The sequence below is a fragment of the Lithobates pipiens genome, unplaced genomic scaffold (assembly GCF_037356315.1).
Source record: "Lithobates pipiens isolate NorthernLeopardFrog02 unplaced genomic scaffold, aLitPip1_a1.2 Scaffold_3, whole genome shotgun sequence".
Lineage (NCBI taxonomy): Eukaryota > Metazoa > Chordata > Amphibia > Anura > Ranidae > Lithobates > Lithobates pipiens.
Genome location: NW_027507790.1, coordinates 126,394,101 through 126,400,874, shown reverse-complemented (window position 1 = coordinate 126,400,874; position 6,774 = coordinate 126,394,101).

Below are 6,774 nucleotides of genomic sequence, written 5' to 3'. Positions count from 1 at the left end.
GTACTGGTATGTTGCTGTAATTTGAGTGGTTATACCAGAATGATGCCTGCAGGTTTAGGTATCATCTTGGTATCATTTTTTTTCAGCCAGTGGTCAGATTTCATGTAAAAGCAATCCTAGTGTCTAATTAGCCTCTAGACTGCTTTTACAAGCAGTGGGATGGAACCCCCCCCCCCCCCACGTCTTCCACGGTTTTCTTGGGCTCTCCTGTCCCAACAGGGAACCCGAGAATGCAACCAGTGGTTCCGCCAGCTGGCCATACAGCTGATCAGAGACCAGAATGACTCCAATCATCTCTATAGCCTAAGAAACCGGAAGCTACGAGCATTTCATGACTTAGGTCTGGCTGGATATAAACAGCGCCATTGGGAATTTGGGAAAGCATTTTATCACACCGATCTTGGTGTGGTCAGATGCTTTGAGGGCAGAGGAGAGATCAAGGGTCTAAAAGACCCCAATTTTTTCAATAAAGAGTACCTGTCACTACATATTGCTATCATAGGGAATATTTACATTCCCTGAGATAACAATAAAAATGATTAAAAAAAATAAAAATTAAAGGAACAGTTTAAAAATAAAATAAAAAATCAAAATAAATAATAATAAAAGCACCCCTGTCCCCCTGTGCTCATGCGCAAGCGTCGGTCTGGTGTCATATGTGAACAGTAATTGCACCATGAGGTATCACCACGAAGGTCAGATCGAGTAATTTTAGCAGTAGACCTCCTCTGTAAATCTAAAGTGGTAACATGAAAAGGATTTTAAAGGCTTTTAAAAATGAATGTAGTTTGTCGCTGCTGCACGTTTGCGCACAAGTTTAAAGCATGTCATGTTTGGTATCCATGTACTCAGCATCAGATCATCTTTTTATTTCATCAAACATTTGGGCAATATGTGTGTCTTAGTGCAATAATATTTACAAAAGTGTTGTTTTTCCCAAATAAATTGCGTTAAAAAAATTGCTGCAAATTGCGTGTAAATTTTTTTTTTACAACACCCTCCATTTTAATCTGTAGGGCCTTTGCTTTTAAAAAATATATATAATGTTTGGAGGGTCAAAGTAATTTTCTAGCAAAAAAATAAATTAATTTTTTCATGTAAACAAAACCTTACTTTTTATTTTTATTTTTACACTGTTCTTTAAAAAAAAAAAGTGTCACTTTTGTAAACATCACTTGTAATAGAAAAAAAGCATGACAGGGCCAAAAAGACCTCAGATCTCATATTTACAATAAAATGCAATAAAAAAAAAAAAAAACAAATGTCCCTTTAAGAGCTATGAGCGGAAGTGATGTTTTGGCAATGGTATGGAGCTAGGTGAGAGCCATCTTCCCCTCACTCAGCTCCATGCCAAGCAGGGGAAAGTACCCAATTGCTGCAGACTTTCAGAAGTCTTCTGCAAGTCATAATAAGCATAATGAGCAATGTTTTCGCCTTTAAATTCATGGTAAAGAACGTTCGTACGTAAATTCGTATTTCGTACGAAACAGAACGGAATTTCGGACACGAAATACGAATTACGAATTAATTTTATTACGAATCGAAACGGAACAGAACGAAACAAATTTTTTGACGGCGCCCATGTCTAATAATGACGACGGGTGGTCCGAAAGTGGTTAGAGGAGCAGTGATCTTAATGATGCCTGAAGTGAAACAATAAAAATGAAAAATTCATTTAAACTATATATATATATATATATATATACGCAGTATCTCACATTTACACCCCTCACATTTTGTTTTGTAAATGATTTCATTATATCTTTTCATGTGACAACACAGAAAAAATTACACTGTGCTAAATTGTAAAGTAGTGCGTTTTCGGCTTGTAAAACAGTGTAAATTTGTTGTCCCCTTACTGTGGAGCTACAGTTCATTGAGAGAACCATAAAAGCCAATATGTACTTTGACATACTGAAGCAGAGCATGATCCCCTCCCTTCAGAGTATTGATAATGACCCCAAACACACCTCCAAGGCGACTACTGCCTTGTTAAAGCAGCTGAGGGTAAAGGTGATGGACTGACCAAGCATGTCTCCAGACCTAAACTCTATTGAGCATCTGGGGTTATCCTCAAATGGAAGGTGGAGGAGCACAAAGTCTCTAACATCCACCAGCTCTGTGATGTCGTCATGGAGGAGTTGAAGAGGATTCCAGTGGCAACCTGTGAAGCTCTGGTGAACTCCATGTCCAAGAGGGTTAAGGCAGTGCTGGAAAATAATGGTGGCCACACAAAATATTGACATTTTGGGCCCAATTTGTGTACTCACTTTTGCTGCCAGCGGTTTAGACATTAATGGCTGTGTGTTGAGTTATTTTGAGGGGACAACAAATTTACACTGTTATACAAGAGGTACACTCACTACTTTACATTGAAGCAATGTGTCATTTCTTCTGTGTTGTCGCATGAAAAGATATAATAAAATATTTACAGACATGTTAGGTGTGTACTCACTTTTGTGAAATACTGTACATTGTCGGGACCGACAATTCATTAATAGCCGGCACTAGCGATAATACTTTTAAATTACTTTTTTTTCCTTTAGAAATATAATTTTGCTCTGCAACTGTTGTAAACACAGGAAACATGCGCTACTTTACAGGCATACTATAGATACCCCCCAAGTATGAAATTTAAAGAAATATTTCACTTTTATTGTTTCACTTTAAGCATTAATAAAATCACTGCTCCCATAAAAACGTTCATTTTTAAAACATTTTTTTGCATTGATACATGTCCCCTGGGGCAAGACCCAGGTCCCCAAACACTTTTTATGACAATAACTTGCATATTAACCTTTAAAATTAGCACTTTAGATTTCTCCCATAGACTTTTAAAGGGTGTTCCACGGCTTTTCGTATTGGCCACGAACACCCCAAATTGTTTGCTGTTTCGGCGATCGGGCGAATAGCCAATGTTCGAGTTGAACTCATGTTCGACTCGAACAGATAGTCCATCCCTAGTGAAGATGAACCCATGCACTTGGGCTTCACGCGTCTCCCTGCGGATGAGAGAACATTTAGGAGGAGGGAGAGATTGTGCCTTCATTGTGGCCAGGCAGGTGGTTTTTTTAAGTCTTGTCCTACCCGTCCAGGGAATGCGTTGTCCCCAGTTATTCAGAAGTATAAGCCTCTGGTTTCAGTCAGCCTTTCTTGGGCTGAGTCATCAGTCGAGATACAGGCTCTAATAGACTCTTGGGGCTGCAGGCCTGTTCATTGATGCTGCCTTTGTATCAAAGCACTCAATTCCACTGCAGTTGCATGACACTCCACTTGCCATTGAGGCTCTTGATGGGAGACCCCCTACAACCTGCCCATGTGACTCATGAGACAGTTCTGTTGTATATGGCTGTAGGGGCTCTTCACCATGAGATAATCCAATTCCAAGTTATTTCCTCACTTACGTTTCCACTGATTATTGGTTATCCTTGGTTACAGAGGCACAACCCCTCTTTTGATTGGCTCTGTGCTGACGTTCTCTCCTGGTTCCGCAATGCAGTAAGGCATACTTCCAGAAGGTAGCCAAGGTCCTGTGCACCTCTTCGCTCTCCTCCCTGCCGGAGGAGCACTGCGATTTTAGCGATGTCTTTGACAAAGGTCAAGCTGGTAGTTTGCCTCCACACCATCCGTATGATTGCGCAGTTGATCTTCAACCTGGTGCCATACCCCCTCGTGGCCGGGTTTACCCTTTGTCTATCTTGGAGTATACGGCCATGGAGGAGTATGTTACAGACACACTTTCTCAATTTTTCCTCCGCAAATCCTCATCCCCTGGTGGTGCTGGTTTCTTCTTCGTGAGGAAGAAGAGTGGTGAACTGAGACTTTGTATTGATTATAGGGGTCTCAATTGTTTCATTATTAAGAATGCTTATCCAATTCCGTTGATTACAGAGTTATTTGACCGCCTTAAGGGAGCAACGGTTTACACAAAGCTTGATTTGAGAGAGGCATACGATCTCGTGAGGATTAAGGAGGGCGACGAGTGGAAAACTGCATTTAATACCAGAACAGGCCATTATGAGTACCTCGTAATGCCTTTTGGCCTTTGTAATGCCTCGGCAGTTTTCCAGGAATTAATTAACGTTGTCCTCTGAGATATGTTGCAGTTATGTGTGGAGGTTTAGCTCAATGATATCCTCATATTTTCCAAGTCCCTGGAGAGCCACCATACAGATGTCTGTTGTGTGCTTCAGAAACTAAGAGAGAACAATCTCTATTGTAAACTGGAGAAGTGCGAGTTCCATCGTGAACAGGTTAAATTCCTTGGTTATGTAATTTCCACTGCTGGTTTTTCGATGGAACCAGAGAGACTTTCAGTAGTCCTACAGTGGCCCCAACCAGTGGGTTTACATCCTCTGTAGCGTTTCCTGGGCTTTGTCAACTATTATCAGAATTTTGTTCGTAACTTCTCATCTCTGGTCAAGCCCCTGACTGATATGACCAGAAAGGGCGGTAACCCACAGAGTTGGTCTCCGGAGTACGTTAAGGTCTGTGAGAGTCTCAAGGCTGCCTTTGCTTCTGCTCCTGTGCTGGAAAATCCTGATCTTGTGTTACCTTTTATCCTTGAGGTTGATGCTTCTGAGACTAGTGTTGGCTCCCTTCTGTCTCAACCTCTTACCTCTGAGAGCGCTTTGCATCCTTGTGGCTACTTTTCCAAGGAATTGTCAACTGTGGAGTGGAATTAGGAGATTGGTGACAGAGAGCTGTGGGAAGTCATTTTAGCCCTGAAGTAATGGAAACATCTCCTCGAAGGTACTGTTGTGCAGGTTCTCATTCTTACTGACCATAAGAATCTCACATTCTTGTCTGAGGCTAAACGCCTCTCTCCCAGAAGGGCGTGATGAGCTCTTTTCTTGTCAAGTTTTAATTACCGTATTTATTGGTGTTTAACACGCACCCCAAGTTTAGGAGGGAATTTTAAGGAAAAAAACTTTTAGGAGGGAAGTTTAAGGAAAATAAACTTACATTTAAATGCCCATCAATGCAGCCTTATCAGTGTCCATTGTCAGTGTTTTATGTGCATCATAGGGCGGGACTGGGCGTGATTGTGAGTGGAGCCGAGAGCAGCCGAGCCTAGCCGAGTACACTCGGCTATGTGTATTTCAGAGGAGCTCGCTCCACTCACAATCAGCGGAGATTGGCAGGGATCAGCGTATAATACACAGCCACGATTTTCCCCTGATTTTAAGTGGAAAAAAAGTGTGTGTTATACGCCAATAAATACGATACATTGCCTCATTCTTACCTGGTACTAAGCATGAAAGAGAATGTAAGGGCTGACGCCTTGTCACAACAATTTTCCTCCACTTTCAAGTTGGAGTCGTTTCCGGCTCTTGTGATTCCTCCTGATTGTATTCTGGCGATGGTTCACACCAGTCTCACTTCTCCTTTGGGTGCCAAAATTCTTGCTGCTCGGGTCCGTGCTCCTCCTGATAAACCTTGTGACCGCTGCTTTGTCCCAGACAGTCTCCATACTGCCGTTATCTAGACTTACCATTTTCCCAAGGCTGCTGGCCACCCTGGAAAGAATCAACTCTTTTGAGACATTTCCCAACAATTCTGGTGGCCTAGTCTACATGCTGATGTAACCGCCTTTGCAGCTGCCTGTACCGTGTGTGCTCCACGACACCTTCCAGTGGGCCTCTTACAACCCATACCCGATGGAGAGAGGCCCTGGACCCACCTGTCTATGGATTTCATTGTGGCGTTCCCCAACTCCCAGGGCAACACAGTTATCCTTATGGTGGTTGACCAGTTCTCAAAGATGTGTCATTGTATTCCACTAAAGAAGTTGCCCACATCTAAGGAACTGGCTTCCTTTTTTTCTTGGAACATCTTTCATTTACATGGGCTACCCAAGGTAATTGTCTCGGACAGGGATAGTCAGTTTGTGTCCCGGTTCTGTTGAGTTGTTTGTGCACAGTTGGGAGTTCAGCTTGCTTTCTCCTATCACCTGCAGTCTAATGGGGCCGCAGAACAAGCCAATCAGTCCTTGGAACAATTCCTACGTTGCTATATTTTTGACCATCATAACAACTGGTCAGACCTATTACCATGGGCAGAGTTTGTTCACAACAGTGCCTTGAATTCTGCTTCCAGATTATCCCTGTTTATGGTGAATTTTGGTTTCCAATCTTTTATGTTTCTGACTTGTTGGTTCTGCAGAGTATTCCTGCTTTAGAGGAGCATGTCTGTGGTATTCGTTGCACTTGGGCACATGTCCAGGAGGTTTTGGGACATGCTTATGATAGGTACAGACTCCTTTCTGACCACAGACGCCTGCCCCTTGCTATCAGGTTGGGGACTAGTGATGGCCGAACGGTTCGCCCGGCGGTCGTTTCGCGGCGAATTTCCGACTTTCGCCGTCCGCGGGTTCGAACGCCTTTTTCCGTCGTTCGCCCCGGCGGACTTACGTGTTTAATGTATACAAGAACTTTAACCTTTCGTGACACGTTTATCATGTGTTACAGGACAACCAATTGAGACATGACAGCTCATGGACACTTGGACATTCCCCCTAACCTATAAATACACCCGATCCGGTGGCCATTTTACATTCTTTCTTCTGTCACTGTAGGGAAAGGATCCTGTGTGGAGTAGGGACAGAGAAAACGCTAGCTATTTGGTACACAAAAGTTCTTTTCAGGACTGGTATAGGTGTTAGGTCAGCAGCCTGAGTTTCTTTTGTCAGTTTAGATAAAGGGACAGAGCGCTGTATGCTGCTATTTTAGGGACAGCTCAGCCAGATTAGTCTTTCTTCATCATCATCATCAT